The 22248-nt window shown below is 43.0% G+C and overlaps 2 long non-coding RNA genes across 3 annotated transcripts in view; both read left to right on the top strand.

Moving 5' to 3' along the window:
* The first annotated feature begins 5553 nt into the window (after positions 1–5553).
* On the top strand, positions 5554–10155 carry LOC116452051. The gene is made up of 3 exons (XR_004243389.1): positions 5554–8282; positions 8518–9300; positions 10054–10155. It is a non-coding gene; the product is annotated as an uncharacterized LOC116452051 (long non-coding RNA).
* A 7120-nt stretch (positions 10156–17275) lies between these two features.
* Positions 17276–22248, top strand: part of LOC116452194 — a 35197-nt gene continuing 30224 nt past the window's right edge. For both annotated transcript variants that reach the window (XR_004243429.1, XR_004243428.1), the window contains exon 1: positions 17276–22052. This is a non-coding gene — a long non-coding RNA (uncharacterized LOC116452194). The remainder of the gene's footprint in view (positions 22053–22248) is intronic.

Here is a 22248-nt window from a genome sequence, read left to right as displayed (position 1 = left end):
GGGGTTTGAGATGTTCTGTGGGTTCTTCTGATCAAAGACTTTTCTCTCCCAGTACGAGTCCAGCACTGTCAATCACAAGTGCTCTGACCAAGGAGAACATGGATGGGACTGTAGGAGCAGCTGGCTCCTGTGACTGTGATCCACTTTGTCATCCCCTTTTGCTGGTCCACTTCAGCTAAGGAAGCACCTGGGAGAAGTTTGGTGTTTACTTAAGGCACACCTTGGTGTTCCAGCCCAACCTCTGGGTAATGCTGGTCGTTTACTTTGCAGTATTTGCCATAAAAACAGTCCCAAGGTTGTGTATCAAACATCTCATTTAGTAAATGGTTGGTCACATTACAGAAATGATACGTAAAGAAAGTAGTCATTGCCAATGCCCAGGGAAAAACATAATTCATTCCTAAAAATAGAAGTGTCACACCTCACTACTTGTTAATCGGGTCTTGGTCAGGGAGTGTTTCATTGACTTCCAATGTGGTGCACGTTATTGTTAAGTCATAATCTATTTTTGGCCTTAGGAGAGTTTTGCAAAGAGAAGGAGATATTGCATCATATCCATTCAGTAATTATTTTAGTAATAACATGAAATATGTTGTAAACAACAGGTTAGGAATTTCCTTCATGGAACACAACCTGCTCATCAGCTTGCTAAGGATTATCCCCCCATTTTGTAGGAATTCTGGGACAGTGTCAGGAAATTTTCTAACATATTTTTTGACATATAGGTAATGGAATATTTTTATTATTAAAATCTGATTTTTTGAGGAGAAATAAACATGTTATGATAATAAGTGATTCTATTTGAAATCACAGGTATATTTACTGGCTATTTGGTGGCTACGTGGGCTTTACATGCAGTGCCTCTCTGACCTGTTTATATCCTCGTGTGTGGGTCTGTATTCCCTCTCTCTCCCTGTGCCCCCATTCCTGTGCAATCAGGTAAGGAGGTCTCACACCACGTTGCTGCTGCCTGCCAAAGCGGGGGCATTTGTTTGAGTCCTTCCTGGCCAGAGATTGGTCACAGAACAGGTCTGACAATAACATCTCTGAAACTACTATGTTGTCATTAATTCAAGTTGAACTTGGCTCCAAACTTACCAGAGTGGACAAACAGGCAGGCAGCACAAGCAGAGTCTTTGGAAATGAGCTAAAAATAATAGCGTATTTATTTCTCAAAGAATGAAATTGGGTTTGATCTACCATCTCTTGAGCTAATAAGGGTAATGAAAATGAGATTACACTGGCTGATTTATTATTTCTGGTGGCTATTAATTATTGGGTTTTTCTTTTGAGTAATTAAAAAAGAATTCTTCCTGCTTTAAGTGTGTGCAGTAGATCTCATTAATCTGAAGTCTTAAAAATATATTCTTAACCTGGAGAGCCTGAAAAAACACTAGTTCCCTTATAACATTTGCAATTGAAGACCATGAAGCTACTCTTGCAAAAGCTTTTTTGACTCTTTCCACGTTTCTGTGAGCATGTAAGTCCTATTCACACCGTGGCTGTTTATTGCCATCTTGGTTCTTCCTTCTCCTGTTTCTCTCCTGGACAGATCCTGAGCTCCTTTGCAGAATCAGTCATGGCTAATTTAAGCACACAGATATAAAATAGATACAGGATAATTTTTTTTATTCCCACAGACTTCAGTTTCCCTGAGAGAGACCTTAAAACAGATGCATGTTGCAGCAATTTTAGGTAGTAGCCCAGCTTTCTGTTCTGGGGGCATATTGTGGAGGCAGCTTTCTGCCATGGAAGGGCCAGCTGACCCAGGGAGCTGCTGGGGGTTACTGCTGACACAAGTGTGGTCCGACAGCAGCAGGATGATGGCCTTTAAAAATAGGACCTCTTGCCATTTTGTATTCTTGTCAGTGTGTCACAAGTGTCATAAGGTCAGGTTTGTTTTTCCTCCCATTTTTCTCTTCTGGTTATTGCCTTCATCAAAGGAAGGAATTGATTTTGTTGGTGTGGGGTTTCACTCTTGCAGTGGCAGGGCAAGAAGGACCAAAGCTGTGCCATGGTTGCTCAGGACAGTGGAGCTGCAGCGTGGTGTCAGCACAGAGCTACAGCTGGGCTGGGCTCTGCCAACTTCCTAATGCTCCTGTTAGGAGACATTTGACCTTCCCAAGGATAGAAACATCAGCTGCCCACAGCGCTGCAGGAGTGGAGGCAGGACTTCCCACCCTTCTCTCCCCAGAGCATGAACGAGCCATGCTCAGGCTGTCATCCCCACAGCCCATCTGCCCTCAGGATTCCTGTCAGCGGGTGTCAGCACAGCCACAAAGGAAAGTGTTGTATTCAACAGCTCGTAAAGATTGTTGTGAGAAAAAGCAAAGCCAAAAAATTCTTGTCCACGTGAAACTCAGCCACGCTGAGGAGTGGTGTGAGCACAAAGTAGGGGGAAAGGAGAGCAGTGTTTGGTGGAACCAGTTGGTTGAATGATTCAAGCATCTTCTGCCAGCCCGCTCAGCTGGCCCAAAACCTGGTCCCTGAAGTCTGCAGGGTGCCTGTCAGAGGGCTCTGGCTGCCTTTGGGAATGCTGCAGTGAAATCAAGCCAGCCCCACAAGCTCTGGCAAAAGCCAAGGCTATGTTTGGCATCAGGAATGATCCTTCGTGCCCAAGTGGCTCATACAGGGAGAAGCTGTGCTCATTGCCAGTGATTTCCAGGTGTCAGTGGGCGTGCCCTCAGCTGGCCTCATTCCCTGGGTTGGCTGCATCCCCTTGTGTCCATCTATCAGGAACAGTGGGCAGGATGAGTGCTGGGGACGCCACTTTCCTCAGCAGGTCCCTGGGAGCAGCTGGGATGGCCCTGTCCCCTCTCCACATCAAAGTTTATTCAGCTGAAAATTGGAATAGTAGGAAGCCTAAACTCTGGGCCAAACTGCTATCCAAGTCAAAGGTGGGCTCTTTATTACTTGTAATGAATAACAAACATGTTCCCAAAGCTCTGTAATTAACCTTTTTTGTAAAGGGGAAATCAATTTCCAGTTTCCTTGCAGAACTTCTGCATAAGGTTTGCATCCTCTCTTGAGAGAGCTAACATTTATCATCCTTCAGTAAATCCTGTGGAGAATCTTTAGAGCTGGCAGCAGGAGTGCCCAGCTCAGAGCAAGCTCCTGCAGGTACCATTTCCATGACAATTTACCTTTGAACTTAAGACCAAGTTTCTCAAAAAAGGAGCAATCCCCTTCTGTAGGAAAGGGAAGGACAATTTAGGAATATTCTCTTTTGCTTTAGAAAAGCAAAAACCAAAAAAGGCAGTTTCCAGGAGAGGATTAAAAATTGGAATTCTGAATTCAATAGCTGATAGGGAAATCTATTTTAGAGCAATCAAACCCACTCAGACCCGTCCCATGCCTCTAATTGCTAACACCAGGATGTGGCCAATGGTAATCTGCGCTGCTGGGGTATGTGATAGAGAATCCAGGAAATGAAGAAATGGCAGGAATTTGACGTCCCAGCAGAATGTTCTGCAGAAAAAACATATTTTCAAGTGTGTTTATATTTCCAGAGAAATAAACATTCTCCAAAGGTACTCTAACAAGCAGGTCCATAGCAGAGAAAAACAAATGGGTAATTATTTGCTCTACATGCTGTCAGGCAGTGAAGATTTATCACTTTACCTAGGGAAAATAGAAAAATCAATGTAAAAGAAGGAATGGGATAAGTTTTAACAGTGAAAAAATGAAGCTTTTCTCAGAGGGTTTGCAGGGCTGTCCTTTCTGTCAGCATCAGAGGAGCTGGTAAGTGCAGGTGAGCGCGAGGGGACTCACTGCTGCTCTGGTCTGCAGGGCTGGTGTGGAGGTGTTTGCACACTGGTGTTGGTGGGGGATGAGCTAAGGAGAGTAAACCTGACTTTGCGCCACAGGGAAACTCTTTGAAAGTTCTGGATTTGGAAAATTCCCACTTTGTTTTAAATTAAAGGAAATTTGATTGTATTTCAGTAATAATTTTTTCTGAATTGGTGCTATTTTTTTTTCAGAATTGGAATATGGAGAATGTCAAGTGTGATACAAGAACCCTTAATGTTACAGAATCACAGAAATAACGAGGTTGGAAAAGACCTTTGAGATCATCAAGTCCAACCTGTGACCTAACACCACCTCATCAACTAAACCATGGCACTGAGAGCCACATCCAGTTTTCAACTGTTCTGTTTGGAAAGAAACTTTTGCTTTAAAACTTTTGACCTGTTCTAGGTGAGCTACTGGAATTATGGGACTGACTTAAAAAATTCCAAATTTAGAAATAAAAGCTGTTTTCTGGTTTTAAGCCCACTTATTGCTCTGATATGGAGCATTTTCAAGGTTATCTTTGCAGTCACAGGTGACAGAATACTTTTCCCAGTGCTGAGACATGAAAGCAATGTATGATACAGTCCTGGGAGCTGCCACGTGAGCTCCTGGGAGCTGTGGCAGTGTGGTTTTGTTTGTATTTACAGATTAGTTGGACTTATTCTTGACACTTGTTTGGATTTAGCTTAAGAATAATCCATATTGTCCAAATGACTTCCTAATAATAAAAATCTACAGTCAGTGTCAGAGCTAAATCCCAGTCCTACACTGCAAAGTAGCTGGAGAATTTGTTATTGCCTTAAATAAAAATCACATTTTTGCAAACCAAGCTGTAATCAGTGAGAATTGTTGATTTTCAAGACTTTTAAAACCGAGCCAATAAAACACGTTGTATATTGCCTTATCTACACGTCGGGTACCAAAGAGCATTGGCATCTCTCAAACAGAATTATTGTTTTTTAAAACCCAGTGAAATGAGAATGTACCTCTGCAGATCTAGCATTTTTTGGAAAGAATAGTTTCTTGAATAAGAATAGTGTAAAACCCATCAGAGAGAAAGTGCTGCTAGGGGGAGGATGTTGCATAAGGTGTCTGAGATAAAGGTTTTACTGTTTTTCATGTTCTCATAAAATTTTACTGAAATGGAAGATTTTCTCTTAAAATGCTCATTGTTATGCACATGCTTTGCGGAGATAATGGCTACCTTTGCCTAATCCTCACGGTCTGATTTGAATACAGAATTGGTATAATTCTCCAATTTCTTTGAACCTGGGGGAAGAGTATCAGGGTTTGTTCCAAAAGAGTTAGTGAATTTTAAGTTCCCCCAGACATCAGAGAGATTTTAGTCCATGACTGAAATCAATTGCATTATTTATCTGTTAGCTTTAACTTTTAGATATCCTCCAGTACCAGGACCCAGAACCTGATTTGCTTTTCAAAGCCATTTGAATTTTTCAAACTCAATTTTAATTTTTTTTTTTGAAAATGCAATAATTTTTCCTTTTTTCAGCACAACCTATAAATGTACTTAGTATGTGTGAGCACCTTTTGTAGTGAATGAGAGTTCTATGCAAGTTTCTTTTTTTAAGGCTGGTTCTTAGAGTACCACATTCTTCTGTGCTGGAGAACTTGCACTTCTGGCTTCAGGGAGTTGTACAGCCCAACAAGCCAGTGCTGTAAGGATGCACCGTGAGAGTGCTTTGGCACATTATGGGTGTCAGGGTTCCAGTTTTATGCTGAATGAGTATTTGATTGTCTAAAATGGAGTCACAACAAGATCCAGTTATTCAGCAAAACTGGTTGTCCTGCTGCCCATTCTGCTTGTCCTGCTGCCCTGTGTGAAGATCATATTCTCAGACTTTCAGTGTAATTACAAACTTTTCCTTAACTAGAAGTTATCTTTGAAGAAATACAGTCACTTCAGACTTCTACAGAGCCATCCTTGAACCTGAGGTGTACCTGCAGTGAATGGTTGATGCAGATGTCTTGACATTGTGAGTCCAAGAGATGAAGCCATTGTAAGACAGAATGTTTAATTTTTCCTGTGAGTCACTGGAGGTAATATAAACATCAGTCTCCAACCTACAGCTATGTCATCCACTTTATAGAAAGCAGCAGCTCTCTTCAGGCTGATGTGGAGACTGATGTAAACAAAACAAGGAGGCACTTCCAGGATTAAGCAAAGATTTGGGCTGAACCTGGATTTGGCCAAAAAGCAGGTCTGCACTGTGGGGGGCTCTGGGTGCTACTGCCCGTGCTGCTGCTTCCCTTAGGTGCTCAGAAAAATAAATGTTTAATTAAATCATCTAGTCAGGGAACAACTGATGTCTGTGTTTAGATTTATGGATGTGTTTAAAAGACATTCCTTTTAATGGGACTGAAAGATGTGCTGAACTTTAAACACAAATAACTTTCTGAAACAGTGCAACCTTATTGTTTTAAAGCTTTTGAGTGAGCTCAAGGCCACCTTATTACAGTGCTGCAGGAACAGTGACATTTGTGCTTGGAATTACATTCTTCATCTTCTGGCATTGTTGCACGATCCTCAGCTGAAAATTGTGTTCATGGATCATGGGATGAGCACTTCATTTTAACCTTGATGAAATCTTACTGATTACACAATAACTTGTAATTTATTAATTAAAAATAGATGGTGGGCTCCCTCATATTTTGATTAACCTAATAGTTTTCAGAGTAAGAACTGAATTAAATCAGAGATATCGTAACAACTTTTAGTGCAATGATCTGGAGGGGCACTGAGTGCATCCCTTGAAGTTCTTTTACTTATGAGACAGCTAATTTGCATGAGTAACCACTTGGCAGCTGAAAAAAACTACCATGGAAAATATTCTGCTCTTGAAATTATCTTAAATCTTCTAGTCATGCGTAAGAAGCTCCATCAGTTGTCTTTTGGCTTTAACTAGATATGTTTTCAGTGAGAGAAGATGTGAAGGACAGGGGACTCTGCCCTCCTATAAACCTGTGAAGGAAGTGACAGACAGTAAGATGTAAACCTAAGGACTACAGCCAAGATACAGTTTGATTACAGATGCACTGAGTGATTTGGAAAGATAAACTTTGCATGACCCTGGGAAGAGGAATGCTGCTGAATGCTCAGGATTTCAAGCGAAGCCACTGAAGCATTCAGTAGTTCAAGGAAAAAAAGTCTCTTTAGGGCTAAAATGGAAATTTATATCCCTTTTTGGAAGTCTGAGCATGCAGGTGAATGATCTGCGCCTCCCTTCTGGAGGCAGCCGGCTGTATAACGAAGAAGTGCTCTGTGACTGAGGTATCATTGCTGGCTATGGCAGTGGGAGGGGGAATTGGGTTTGGAAACAGTTAAAACTCAGGCTTTCCTTTGCTGGAACACCTTGCTGAGGCTGTTCTTGGGCTCAGGTGAGTGTTTGGGCAGCTGCCAGCCCTCGTGTTTGTGTCTCAGGCACAAGCAGCTCAAGAAAGCTGTAAAGAACAGTGGGAAGACTTTCCTGTCTGCATCTCCTTGTTTCCTTTCCATTCCCCATCCACCTTCTTTGGAGAAATGTGAATGCACATTTTGAGAATGCTGCAAGTAAAGAACCATCTCTTATCGATCTTTCACCTTCAAAAGCAGAAAAGAGTTAGAAAGCCATTTACAGATATTCATTGCTCTCATATTTGGAATTCTTATATATTTCTATAGAATAAATGATGATATTTATTGCTTTCCTTTGCAGAAATCTGGGTATTTCATATTATCCCAGCACAGTTTATCTCTGTGGCTCTCAGTGGTGTAAAATGCATTAATGATGTTACTGCTTATTACATTAAAAGCAGCTTTACAGGAAAAGATATTAAGTCAATTTTGGTGCAGCATTTCTCTTTGTAACTGAGCTTTTGTTCTTAGCCTGAAAGTGCACAAATACAATTTTACTCAACTTTTCAAGTGCCTGAAATTCAACTGGAATTTTAAGAATCTTAAGTAGAATAATTTTTTTGAGATCTAAAGTGTAGCAAAACTTTTTTCCCCAAGAATGTAGGTACTAAGACTTCATCTATCCAGAAGTGTTGTTAAAGACTGAAATAAACAATCCTATGTATCATATTTAGCTCTGGAACCTGAGGAAAACGTCTTTTGTACATTCTGGGAAGTCACTCCATGCTTTGTTTTTCCCTCAAACAGGTCACATACCTTCACTCCATCATATCCTCGCTAGGAGCTCAAGCTGTGCCCTCAGTACTTTTTCACAGAGAACTCACACACCTTAATTGCTTCAAGTTAATTGAACAATTTAGGGCTTTGCTTATTTTAATAGTTCAGACTTATGATATTGTTCTCTTCTATGCAGGAAGGCAGAAATAGCATTTCCAGCCTCTGTGGCCACTGGGGAATTTTCTGTGCAGAACATCCCTGTGTGAAAAAGCTGCTGAAAGCTGTTCCCTGGAACAGAGCCACTTCACTCTCAGCTTCTCCAGCTCCCATTTCATGCAGGTGTAATTGCATTGGTACTGAGGTAATAGTTTCTGTCTGGCTCCAAAGTGCTGGGAATATCCAGCCTTTCAGCTTGAAGTGAGAGAAAGGGAAGGGCTCTTGCAGGATACCTGCCATCAGCAGGACACAAAACTACTGCTTTTGATGTTGGATGGCAGAAGATGTGCTCTGTGGGGATTTGGGAGGAGAGTGGGGACCCCAGAGTGGGAGGTGAAGTATCTCCTAGTCACTTGTGCACCTTTTTGTCTCCTAACCAGGGCTGTGTTGAGCCAGGCCTGGGTGTTTGCCTGCTGGCTGAGCTGTTGGACCTGTGTGTGCCATGGGCATGGCTGAGACTGGCTCAGGGAGATGGGCCCCAGACAGGTGAGGTATCCTGGTGGGGTGAGACAGAACTAAGCTGGACTAAAAAGCCACTTCAACATGTCCAGGAAAGGCAGGAGTGAGGATAAGGAGCTGCACTGTTGTGATGGTGGGTCACACTGAAGGGGGGAGCTGCTAGAGGGTGGGTGCACTGCGAGCACAGCAGTGGGTGCCTCAGACCCCTGCTGTGAGCTCTCCTTGCTGTCCTGGATTCACTTGACTCCAGTTTCCACGAGTTTTGGATGTGTCAGCTGAGTTGCTGATAATTCTTTCCTAATCTCCTTCAGACAGTTAAAAAAGGTTTCCCGTGTGTCTGGGGTAAATGCCTGGCTGTAGGCAGCAATGGTTTATAATCCTTTCAAGAACATTGGCACTGGTCTTAAAAGTATCTGTAGGTTATGTCAAGAGTATTTTTTTGGAATCAGAGACAACCCCCATGCAGTGCTTAAGCAGATTACACACACCGTGCAGAGAGGTTGCTGTTGCAGCTTTTCTGGTTTTAGTTAAGAAGGTCTCTGAGGATGTAAGCATGTGTTTTCCTCATTTACCAGCTGCAGGAAAGAACATGAAATGGTTATTCCTTTGCTTGTGTATGATCAAAGAGCCTTTTGCAGAGGTGTGATTCCAGATCATGAATTCAGAGTTTCATCAAAGCTGCTGCTCTACTGGCCCACACACAGGTAATTGCTTAATGTACCTGCTTCTGTTCCACACACCTTAGAGATAATGCAATAATAAAAATAACCAAAGCACATAACCAAAGTCGTTATTGCTCTCCCCTTGTTGTAGTACAGGTTTTGGGGATATATGTGGCTATCTATAAGGGACCACCTCAGTGAGATAACACCACCTGCTTCTGCAGGTGAGCTCTAGAGTTTGTGTGTGTGTGTGTTTGTGGTTAATGCTGATGGTTTTATTGAGTCCCAGTGATTTGCTAATTATTTTAGTTTTGTGTAAGTGTTCCTTATGAGTAGATAAAGGCTCTTACAGGCTACATCTTGGAAAAAGATCTAAATTTTATGCTGAAATTCTAAAGGTCACTGGGATCCTCATAGAAAGAAAAAGGAAGAAAGAGCAATCACCTTCAAAGTCACTGCTGGGGCAGTCTTGTAAGCTGGTCACCTGGGCTGCTGGAGGTGGTATACAATGGAAAGTCCTTTAGAGCACAAGCACTTTGCCCTGTCTGTGAAATGAATGATCTTGTTTGAACAAGAGTTTCATTCTTATATATTGGTTGTTCCTATGCATTGATTCTTCTATTGAACTGCAGAGTTTTGCTTGTTTCTGGTCAGGCTGCAACTAATTTGTCTCCATAGAAAGCACGATGCCATGAACCTGCGTTTTCTGGTGTCAGGATAGTAATCCACAGCAGGATTAGATCACTCAGGGTACCGTCAGAAAGTGTCCTTGAAATCTAATTCTTTCTCTCTTAGGGCTTTAGAAGTCACCTGCAGTGAACTAGAAGAGGATATTCCTTAAAATATGTAAGCATGAACCTGTTCCATGAGCTACTGTTGTAAAGTATAACTCACAGTAAGAAAATATTACAGTGCATTTGGGAGAGATGAACATACTTCCAATAATTTTGTTTAACGACTGTGCCCTTTTCTGGCTAATGCTCCCTGGATTTTAGTGAAATACCATGGGTTTGCCACAGACACTTTTCCTAGGCAGTAAACAAAAAAGCCTTGATGGGAACAAATTGCCAGACAGAACATTGACCTTGCAGCCAAGTCTTTGCAAACAGGAGGTGGGACATGGACTGCCACTCTGCATTGTCAGATCAGTGCAGAAAGGGGACACGCAGGGATGATGTTCTCTCAGAAGACATTAGAAAACAAGAGGCAGAGGTATACTAGAGGATCAAGAACAATTTCCACAGCTATATCAGGTCCTGATGGGTAGCTGTGAGTCTCAAGGGAGTCCAGCCCATCTGCTGTAAATGTGCAGTAGCCAGAAGATGATAGGCAGCACAGGAACCAGACCTTGCAATATGTCCCTGTGGATGTTAATGACAAATCAATCCAAATCTCTGGAGCTTCAGGACATTTTTTCTTATGTCTAGTTTCAAGTGAAAAAGATAATTATTATGCAAAAAGCATGTGTAATAAAATTTTAATTGATAGGTAAGTCCTGATAGGACCTAACATTTCTTTGCAGCTATTTCCTTTGTTAATCAGGTCTACTGCCCAGTCAAGTCTGCAATCCTGTATCTTAGGGCTCTGCTGTCTCAGCACACTCTATGAGACACAGCCATTCCCAGGGAATCTCTCACCTGAAAAACAAACCAGGAGAGCAGAAAAAGAAAAGCAAAATGGCTTATTCAAGGTTATGAGGGTCTGCAGTGAAGCTGGGAGAGGAGTTCAGATATTTGAATTAATGGAACATCTCCCAGCCACAGGTTGTACCAGCCTCCAGTAGCGTTTAGATGTGAGGGTCTTTTAAACTCTCAGATGTGCTGAGTTTACCTTTTGGGGAACTTTTCTTGCAGGTGCAGTGTGGAAAGATGTAGTTGGTAGGACCAGCTGAAGGATGTAGACAGGTTCAGATTGCCATCTCTTCTTGTGGAAGCCAGCAAAAAGGTGCTGCAAACATTTACCTGTTGAGAGTAGATGTAGTGTGAGCTGCACTCTTCTAGCCACAGGATAGAAGAGTTACAAGATGGCAGGGTTCCCCTCTGTAGAAGCACAAGAAGTCCAGATGTTTCAAAATATTCCATCACTTCTTCAGTTCACAAGTTTTACATTGGTTGTAGGTAATCTCTTCAAGGTTCTCATGAAGATCAACATCTGCTCTTACTGGTTTTCAGAGAAGTTTGAGTCCATGGCTGCCTAGGTGCCAAATGATCAGGTCAATACATTTACATAACCCACAGGTTCTCCAGACCACTTTGGGAACTGCTTTAACTGTGTCAGCCTTTCATTTCCCCCTTTCTCAGTGGTGATGTTTTCTGCCTATAAAAGCTACGTGGAAATCAGTTTACAGACATGCCACCAAACACCACCCTCACACATAACTGGCTCAGCATGTGCACAGCCACAGTTCAGAGCAGTGTGAGGGCTCAAGAACACAGGAGGAGTGGGGTGAGTTGGGCAGCTCCACTCTAAAGCCTCCTTGAGAAAGCTCCTGGTGTTTGAGCTCTGCAGGAGACAGGATGTGTTGCTGTTTGTAAAGGCATTCTGGGACTGGCGATGAGATCTGTTTCATGAATGAGGGGTATGACGAGGCCATTCTCCAAGAGGGAAAAACAGACTAACAGAATAAAGCCTGCTGATGAATTTAGATAGAACTGGGACACAGATTTGAAGGAATTTGCATATTGTTTTCATAAGGCACAAAGGAGCCAAGAAAAGAGGGAGAGTCATAAAATGAAGAGACAGCAGACCTGAAGCCAGTGCTGGGGGCAATCTGGTGGCTGCTGAAGTGAGTGTGTGAGTGAAGTGACCATGCAGTCTATGGGGCATGTGTGTTAATCTCCTGGAAAGGGTAAGGGCACCAAGGCAAAGGGAGGAAATACCTCCGTGTTGATTCTCATAATTTGGTTATAATTTTGTCAATGCATCTTTCCTGTGAAAGGAAAAATGGGCTTGGTGGAAATAAGAATGCAATTGTGCTGAGAGATCCTGATCCATACTTAACCTACACCGTTTCCAGGCATGGAGGGGGATAGGAAGAATTTCGTGCCTCTGCCTTAAACATTAAATTTAGGCACTGCAGTCCTTGTGTGTGCTCAAAGAAGGAAAGTAACTGCTTGGGAAATCACAGGAAAGGCAAATCAGAGTACATAACTCTGGGAATGTTTTGGCTCACCTATGTGCTTGAAAAGCCTAATGTACCTTAGTTAGAGACCTCTGTACCCCTCCAAGGAACTACTGAAAATAGCGACACAACCAGAGGGCAAGAAAAACAGACTGAAAAGCTGCCAGAGAAAAGAAAAATCCAGAGTCTCATTATTTTTGTGGAGTTAATCTAAACCTTGGAGGGTCCTCCACCTAAAGCCAAGCCATTTTGTCTATGTCACTTCTTTCACAGTTTATCTCTTGTGTCTCTCAAGAATTAAACCAGGACCAGGTTTAATCTAAGACCACAGCTAATCTCCAAGCTGTCGATTTCTTACTGCTGAGCATAACTAACACTGTAGATCCTCATTAATAGACTTTGATCTTGAATCTTTTCATAGCTTGAATTTCTTGTTTCTGTTTTGGGCATGGAGCTAAAAGGAGGTAGTGAGTATCAGGAGGGATCTAGTCCAGTGTTATCATCCAGCAGGACTGTACACTTATCTGTTATCAGGTCAGGTCAGGTGGTTATGGTGTTTGGAACAGGGTGGTACCAGCTATAAAATTTTGAAAAAAAAGCTGTGCTACTTTGGAGTTGGAGGGAATGAGAGGTGAAGTTTTAGTAGCATTAAACAATTTTTCAAGTGGTGCGTGGCTATTCTGCCAGCTGGTGGGTCTGTCCTAGTCCGAGTGCACTCCATAGCTTTGTGTGTTCTTACTGTACCCTGACAGCCAGTGTGCCTGGGCTGGAAAGTGAGCCCAGGTTGGAGTATTTATAGCACAGACAGTTATAGCTGGAAGACGCCCTTGAAGAAGTGGAGGGGACACGGAAACCTTCTGGCCTGCATAAGTAATGCTCCAGCACAAACATGCCCGTCACTGCATGTCCATACTTGGATGGAGAAGGAAATCTGCTGTGACAGCTCAGGCACAGTAACTGGCAGCAAAACAACGTGTTGTGTAAATAGGCCAAGGCAGATCGGGTCTGTAAGCTGATTAGGTTTTTGTATTTCCAAGTAATTAATAGTTGTGAAGAAGGTTTACAAATGTTCTTAACGCCATGGAGGCATCCCTAGGCCTGTTATAGAAACACACTTGGGCAGCTGCTGAGTTCTTTATTGGGACCAAGGCTGGTTAATGCCTTCTCTCTGTCACCAGTGACTGTGCAGGCTCTGTGGGCAGCGCTGCAGAGACAATTTGCCCCTTAACTCTATGGAGCAGAGTCAAGGCTCAGATGAAAGCTCAGATGAGGCAAGCATGCAAGCATGCAGAATGACCTATCCTTTCTTTGGGGAGCCCAGGGAGTCACCTGGGGCTGTGTCTCCAGCCGTAGGTGTTGGGCTGATACGATCAGATCTGTGAGTTGTCTGTCTCATCAGGTCTGCCACAGTAGAAGCCTCACATGAATTGCACTTTTGCTGTTATATATACACACATCTTGGTTTGTGTCCCCCTTCTTTCACCAAGAAAATATAAGTAAACTGATACTTCTGATGGAGTTTACACATGGAGTTTAATCAGAGTGAGACTTGAGAGTTCAAATCCCTGAAGGCAGAGAGTAGGAAGGGCAAGAAAGCTGGTGATGCAAAGCCTGTCATTTCCTACAGCCACAGTGACTGGAGCTCGCTTCTCATCTTTCCTTTATTTGCTGTGGCATAAAGTGATCCCAGAGCAGGTATGAATGACCAAGCTGAACAGCTAAAAAAAGTAATTGACATTTCATATTTTAGTAAAATGTGCCTGTATTTGAAGTTGTGTATCTTTTGTAGTGTCTCTGACCTACCAGCCTTCGTAATTGATCTTTTTGGGTAATAAATTCATTTTTATCATGCAAGGATTGTTTTTTCCATGTGGCCAGTTGCTGAGGCTCCAGTAAGGATGGCAGCATTGGGCAGGGGATGGTGTTAACAGTTTAAAGATACTAAGATCAGGAGTTTTTCTGACCTTCTCATTAACAGACCACAAGTTCCATCCAGTGTTTCCTACATGGAGTCTGAGGACCTGTGGTTGAACATTGTGCTTTCTGATTTAGATGCTCAATTGCTGATAAATCCACAATACCCACGAGTGATCTACCCAGTATTTAGCTGCATGAAGGTTAGATTTGATTTTCAGTGTGAATGTGGCTGACCATTTTTCAAGCATGACATCTTGATACTAATTTTCTTTTTTTTCCCCCTGAAATCTTCTAGTCTCAGGTATCTCCTTCTAGGCTGATAATTATAGCTCATGAACAAGGTGTCTTTCTTTGAATATCTTTCTAGACTGAACTCTTTCAGTTACTTATAAAAATAATGGATTGAAGAAACTTAGGAGTGGATGTATAATTAGCTCTGAGGTGACTAAACAGTGGGAGCTACGCATGTCAGGAGGTACCAGCAGTGGCCCAACAAGAAGGAGCAAGAGTGAGTTGGGTCACACTGTTTGCACTATGTTAATTTCTTTTATTTATTTGTCTGAACTAGGAGAACTCTCACCTGTTTGCAGTACTTCAGTCCTTGTAACTCTGCTGGGTTACTCATGGCTGATACACTCATCCCACTACAGGGCCATATCCAGTAGGGACAGAGGATCATGGAACGGTTTGGGGTGGAAGGGACCTTAAAACTCATCTTGTTCCAGCCTCTGCCATGGGCAGGGACACCTTCCACTATCCCAGGGTGCTCCAAGCCCCATCCAACCTGGCCTTGGACACTTGCAGTGATCCAGGGGGAGGATGGCCAAGAATTTTTCTATGAGGGATGGCATCTGGGCAGGCCAAACCATAAGGTGTTTTACGTAGAGGAAGTACTTTGGGAACACTTCCCTTCTTGTTTGGAAAGGGGAACTGGAGTCTGGGGTCTCAGTGAGCTGAGCTGAGAACCAAGGTGCACAACATGTGCTGGTGGCACACTCTGTTGTTGGAGATGACTGTGGCAACATCCCTGTACCACAGGGACACCAGGGGTCCCTTCACATCTGCAATAAGTCCATTTGGCTGTGAAATACATGACCTTAGGCTACAATTTTTTCTTCTGTTCAGTGTGCTGGGGAAGCTGTTTTCAACTTCAAGGTCTGCCCCTGCTGAGACAATACCTGCAGAATAAGCAATAGGAGCATGCACCTCTGTGGGAATGAGGACTGGAAGCATTCTGGTTTGATGGCAGTGGGACATAGCCTCTTGGCCTTTCAGCCCCCAGTTTGTCCTGTGCTCATTCCCAGCACAGTAAGTATGTATGTGCCCAAGGGACTCTGCAGAGGAGGGTGAAGTGGAGGGGTTTGATAGTTCCACTTCTCATGGGCTACTGACAAGGATTGCCTTTCTCTCCCCCCTTCCACGTCTACAAAACAACTGCTCCCATGGACTTTGAATTTCATTACTGGGAATACATTTTGTAATAGCTCCTGACACTTCTTTCTCAATTGTTAATTTAGTTGAGCTCTCTGCTGCACAGGCTAATGCTTCAGTGTGGAGGCAGTGGAAAATCATTTAATAAAACTTAACGCTGCTTTCATTTCATGGCTGTTATTATCGAATATTAGTCATTTCTGAGAATCATTCCTTGAACAGTTTGTTCTTATCATCTGTATGCATTTGGCTATCACCTCTTTGAAATGCAGCAGCATCTTGGGTGGTAAAGGAAGGCAGCTTTCATTTTGTTCAGCTGTGCATCTCAAAAGCAGTTGTGATCTTACCAAACAGGAGTTACTGTAATTTCAGCATCTTCTGTCGTAGTTCAGCATAAAAGATGAAGTTTTAGCTGAAGTTTCATGAAAGAACACCAGAATTCAAAAATTACAAGTGGTTCTGTTACCAGTGAAACTTGTTTCTCACCAAAAGTTTATGTGCTCGGTTCAGTAAAAGAAACATTTTCTTGCTGTTGGGTCAGAAATACCCTTTGCCTTCTAATCAACACGAATTGATGAGAGCTGGGAAGAGTAGACCCAGACCTTGCAAAGCTTTCTATATGTGTGTTTATATACAGGTACTGACTACACAGTTCTGCTGCCTGTTTATATGAACAAAGCTCCATGTACAAACATCCAAAACACTTTCAAGACCAGTAATGTTTGCAGTGTAGGCTGAAACCCTTTAATAATGTTTATTTCCTTATACTCATTGGGTAGTAAAGACGTGTGCCATTAGTGTTTGATGAAAAATCAGTGCATTCCCACCTGTGATATTCTGTTGAAAAGGGCATAGCTCTCTCATCCAGCCACACTGCTCTCTTGGGGCAGAAAAACTTTGTGTTTTGTGTTAGAGTCTAGATCTGGGGAAAAAACAACCCTCAGACAGTTTTTAACACTTGGGAGATGTTTCAAAATACACCCTGCTTTGCCATGTTTTTTCTTCTAATCTTCCATTCTGAATGTTACGTTTTCCACTCAGACAAAATCAGATTTTTGTATGCTTGATGCTGGTATGTGTTCTGCCCAAATGGCACGCAGCAGGCAGCACTACTTATACTATTTCTTTTCTATAGCTTGGGTAAATTCTAAGAACCTGGTCTATATGATGATGCTGTCAGCTGCATTTTGCACTGCTGTGGTAGGACCAAACCTGGTTCACCAGGAGACACAAAGAGGTTTGGAAGGAACTCTGGGAACAGCTGGAGCATCCAAAACACACACATTCTGATTGAGAGTGTTTGATGGGATGGTGCTAACAGTCTCATGGATCGAAATGTCAGTGGTGAAGGAGAAAGTGCCACTCATGGTTTGTCTGTATGGTTTGACATTAACGTTTTAAGGAAAGCTAATCCCCTTTGAGCTCTGCACAAACCCACACTGCAGGGGCTTGCTGGGGTGTTTATTGTAGCAGCGCTGCCCCACGGCGGCGAGCCAGCTGAGCCTGGCCTTAGCACAGCTTTTCCCTGTGTTCCCCTCAGATGCACCATCAATATAAACATGGGAACCCTTCATTTGCTTTCTGGTGTGTGGGCGTCTTGAGTCAACTCTCCCTGTGGGTGCCTGGCAATGATGTTTTCTTACCCTCACAGCATTCATTGTGCCTCTGCGTGAACAGCAATGTCTTCTCTGTGTAAATGAGGAGTCTGGGTGCTCAGGGGACTTTCTGAGAAGGCAGCAAACTTAACTAAAAATGAGAAGAGAGCTCTTGTTATTTTCAAGGTCATCCTCACTCAAAATTTACTTAAACATTAATTATTTGTTAAATGTTAAAAGGGCTTTTACAGAAGCGTCATGGACTCCTGAGCCAGAATTTTCTCCATCCAGGAGAAACTGGTCCTCTCCAAACTTTATCCAAGATGTATTGCCATTTCATGAGTCAGATAGCAAATCTGATGCTGTAAGAAAACCAAATCCCCTGTCACTCAATTTCAGTTAATTTCTATTTGGAGTAAGATGTGTGGGAAGAGGGAATATCTCTAATTGTCACATTTAGAAAGAATAGGGAAACTTCTGGGTGCACAGGTGTTTCTCAGGGGACAATGTAACTGGTAGGATAGCTGTGTCTGCCTGTCAAGCTGATTTCTCTCCTTACAGCCAGTGTTAAGACTTATCTCAAAGATTTGCATTCCCTCTTCCTTTCCTACCTCAACTTGAGGAGCTCCCATTGTTTTCTGCTGGTGTCCAACTTGGCTTTCACCTCTTTTTCTTCACTTCATCCCCTCTGTGCTTCACAGAGCTGAGTTCACTGGAAGCAACCCAGGGAAACCTTGAGGACTTGATTCTGCTCAGACTGAATCAGAGATTCACAGGCATCTTTGGGTTATGCTGGTTTCCATGCCCAAAATCTTGCTTCTCTCTGAGCTGTGCAGGCTGTGTGCCTGTTAGCTTGGGCACTGGAGATCCCGGATTCCCAGTGGCAGTCGGAATATCTTGAGCTGGAGTGGGATCCCTCAGGATAAATGCATATCTGTAAATGTAAAATGTGAACACTGCAGTGTTATTTTAAAGGTCAGCCTGCCATATCTGTCTGTCAGCATTGAGGGTGTCTGTCTGCCTCATGTGATTTACGTGGACCAGGCTTGTGGCCAAATACTAATAATGCTGATTAAAAAAGGCTGGAGGAGGTGTATCCTATCGCTGCAAATATTGAACCTCTTATGTTTATAATCTTATTAAAAAAGGGAAATCTGGTAGGAAAAATAGGCACATATTCAATGATAGAGACTTATGGGAACTTTTAGCAATTTCAAAGCAAAACCCCACCTTTGTTGCAGCCAGACATCTGTGGGGGTAAGGCCAGCCTGTTGTTCCTACCGATGTAATACAAATGCAAATAACATAAAGATTTAAAATTCAGGCAGCTGAACTACAACCCTAAGGAAATCACCAACAAAACCATACAAGGGTTTGGTTTCTTCAGATGCTGAAAACATTCACAGGTTTTTTCTTGGGAGGAGAGAAGGGAGGATCCTCATAGAGGGTTTAAAAAATAAGAGGGTTAAAAAGCACCATGGTGGATTCTGGAAAGGGCTGTGGGCAGTTATCCATCTCAGAACTACTTATTCAACAATGGGTATCAGGGTCAGATGATTTATACATGCCAAAAATCCCATTAATGCAGACATTCTGTATTAGAAAATTCCCTTTTGTAGATAGAGATCATCAAATAACACCACCAGTAAATAGTCAACAAACCTTAGAAAAAGAGCTAGGATTAAACTCATCCATCACTAACTAGCACATCTGTAGCAAATCCAGAGAAAGAAAAAAAGAAAAGGCAGGGAAAAAAACCATCTTTATCTTCTTGTATATGTTCCTCATGTATTACTGTGCAAATGAGGGGTGAGTATCAGTATTAGAGCTGGAAGTAGAGAGAAATGGCAGAGCAGAGGCAGCACTTTCCTCATTTTGCAATGGTTCTGAGGCTTGTTGGGGGTTCAGGATATGCCTGAGGGTGCAGCCTGGCCCGTGCAGCCCCTCAGTGCTCCAGTGGGAGCTCATAGGGTGAACTCTACCTGTTGCTGTCCATTCCCAGATCTCTACTCATTTTGAGTTCTGCCAGTGTTTATGGCAGAGGATTTTGTCTTCTCTGCATGATTTTGTGCCATGCACCCCCAGCAGCACCCAGCTCTCAGAAGCACAGGCTGTCCCAGCAGTGCTCCAAGGATTGCAGGAGGAGAGGAGAGGAGAGGAGAGGCTGCAGAGGAGGCTCCTTGCTCACGCTACAGGGGTTTGAGCTCTGCCTTGTGCACCTGCACATGGACGAGGGGGCTTCCTTGAGACAGAGAGGACTGAACGAGGATTTGCACAACAGCCCCAAATGTAATTTCATTAACCTGCACTCTTGTAAAATCCAGTACAGCTCATTTGGTTCTGGGTATTTCTTCCTAGACATAATTTTTACTGCTGTAATAGTTTTGGTCTGCTTACTCACAGTGAAGTCTCTCTTTATTAGGACTTCAACGTTTGTTTGTTTCTTTACTAAATATCCCCTCGTAGGTATGGCAGCATACTGCAAAGTGTTCTTTTAAAAAATTAGACCTGTAGCCATCCCAGTAAAGGAACTAGGAATGCTTTATGGAGCAAAACATTGTTTTCATTGTGTTTTTCCAATTACTTTGTAATTCATAAGGTTCAGTAGCTCACAATGGGTCTTCCAGCCATTATTGCAAATTTGCAGAGTTCTGCTGTAGGTAAATTACAGGATAGAGAATTCCAGCAAGAAAAGAAGCTACTTCACTTTCTGCCAAGCCTTTCTTCCCCTTGACTTTCTCCTGCCTCCCTGTGTTCTCTTTGTTCTTGCTCTGGCTCCAAGGAAAGAGTTTCTGGGTACTGCTGGTGGATGCTCCAGAGAGCTTCCTGGAAAATCAGTGAGATGGGACTTGAAACGCGTCCTTTCTGATCTGTGAGAGTCCTTTTCAGCTATTAGGAGGAACAACCCCACAAATTCCTATGGCTCTTCAGGAAGCAGCTGCTTTTACACTGCTGCCTGCAGCAGGGAAGGAGTCTGGCATCCCTGTGTCTGTCCTGTGCTGTGTTTATCAGGGCAGCTGGGATAACATGTTCCCATCCTTCCTGGGAAATTGTGAAGCTTGTGGAGAAATAAGCCTATTCATCTTTTTTTCCCCTTCTTTTTTTCTTGATGCTCGCCATTATCTCTCCCTCCACCATCTCCTTCTCTCTCCCCATCTTCTCTGAGCTGTGTGTTTAAACAGGAACAGGCTCTTCAAACCCCCTCCCGATGCTCCTCTGATTGTTACAGCAACAAACAATGGCCCTGTGGAGAGATCATCAGGAGCTGCTTTATCTGCTGAGGGCAGAACACCATGGTATAGCAAGGAAGCAAAAGTTTATTTGGAGGAGCACACAGTAAACAACCACCTTTGCAAACCATCTCAGCACTGCTGAGTCCTAGAGAAGAGGTGAAACCTCTGAGACCTCTCTCTATACCCCAACCAGAGTGGACTTTCATGAGTTCAGGTTCAAAGTACAGATTTGGACTTTGCTTGTCCAGACTCTGTGTGTCTGTCCATACCTCCTGAAAGCTTCTGGCACTGTCAGACAATTTCACCAGTTTGATAGAGAGATGGTGGATTAAAGGCTTGGTTCCTGTAAGATTCACAGTGATAGATGGGCAGTGGAATCCCTCCTGCATGAGGTGAGGAGAAGATGCCATATAGCCAGGTCTCACTAGATGCTGGAGGCTCCAGGTGGACTTTGTCAGTGACCCAGGCACAGAGAAAGCTCCAACTGAAGTTTGTACATTCCCAGACCTGAGGAAATTTTGTAGCGCTCCAGATATGGATGACGGGACTGCTTTTTGTTCTAGTTGTTATGCAAGTTTCCAAAACACTGCACGATGTCCTGATGAAATCGATACAACTTGCCATGAGGCTTCACTGGCCGGTGCAGAAGATCCATGGAGGTAATGGATGGGAAAGAGGTGCTGGATCACCAGGAAGAAGAGAGACTTTGAACAGGAGTGAGGGCAACAGTGAGAAAAGCACAGGATTATGGCAGTGGAATATTTAAAATTGATAGAGGAGAATAATTATGACTGGTCCAAGTGAAGGTGGCTCAAGGCAGGCTCTGAGGCGGAGAAGGGTGGTTATGTCGCAGCAGATGTCAGAAGAGAATGGGAATACTCCTTCTGTTTCATCACATTTCTCAGGAACAAACAGAGGGTAAGACAATGCTGACATCTTCGAGGAAGGGTTGGAAGCTGGAAAAGCATTTATTGTCTACAAAACTTGAAAACCAAAAACTATAGGTGAAAACTGATCTATTTCACCTACTTGCATCTTGAATGTCTAGAATTTACAAAACCTTATCTAAGAAGATGGGTCTTCCTTGATTGCTTCTAGTCCTGTTCACTACCAAAGATTAAACCTTTACAGACTTGGGCTGGAAACCTGACCAGAAATTGCTGGTGAACCAAAATAAAAATGGGGGAAACTGAGTAACCATAAACCAGCTGTGTTAAGTGTCTGTCTCTGAAGACTCGTAAAATCTATTTTGGAAAGCTCAGCTGTAAGTTTAAATATCAGGGTAGATTTAAGTAACTCAGCTTATTTTACAGGTGTTTTAAAGCAGCCTGGAAAAGAACAGGAGGATTGCTCACATTGCTGAAGGTCTCCAGGACAGGACACACTGTCTCTCTCCTGTGCTAGTGTAGGGATGTGCCACGAACCCTGCAGCACTCAGATGCTTTCTGGGCACTCAGCCTGTGGTGGATGAACAAGAGAGGAGTCCCTGCCAGTGGGGTAAGGGCTGTGTTACCACTGTCTTTTATATTTACAGAAACATGACATTCTGAGCAAAGAACAAAGCTCACATGATAGCCCTTTCTTTTTCTCCCTTGGATTTTCAGTTCTCATTTATTCTTTAGTCCTTAGAGAGGGATCTGTGTATTTACTGGAAAAACTCTGGCCCTTAATCAGAACAGCTCAGCTAATGACA

This window comes from Corvus moneduloides, chromosome 16 (genome assembly GCF_009650955.1).
Source record: "Corvus moneduloides isolate bCorMon1 chromosome 16, bCorMon1.pri, whole genome shotgun sequence".
NCBI classification, from domain to species: domain Eukaryota; kingdom Metazoa; phylum Chordata; class Aves; order Passeriformes; family Corvidae; genus Corvus; species Corvus moneduloides.
This window is presented reverse-complemented; position numbering and strand designations above follow the sequence as displayed.